Genomic DNA, 336 nt, shown 5'->3' with positions numbered 1-336 from the left:
TGTATCCCGGAAGGAGATCGAAAGACCCAGATAGAAATTTTAAGGAAATGTAGCTATTTCAATCACAGCCACATGTATAATTTTCACGAGACCGTTTCAGTGGAAAAAATCTAATCTCTAACAAAGAGATTTACGCCAAAGGGCCCGAGCTTTAATAATTACTGAATCCTACTGGGAAAGTTGTTCCATCCGTTCTTTCACAAATCAGTATATGTAAAAAGATTTCTTTAATCATCTTACGACAGCAAATATTTTATTATTTTTCAGTTAAGCAATAATGATCCTCATTTGGCGAGCCCTAGCTGATATCGCTTTAATAAAAGTCGCCAAATCTGC

This window comes from Argiope bruennichi, chromosome 3 (assembly GCF_947563725.1).
Source record: "Argiope bruennichi chromosome 3, qqArgBrue1.1, whole genome shotgun sequence".
Taxonomy (NCBI): Eukaryota; Metazoa; Arthropoda; class Arachnida; order Araneae; family Araneidae; genus Argiope; species Argiope bruennichi.
Note: the sequence above shows the minus strand (reverse complement) of the source record.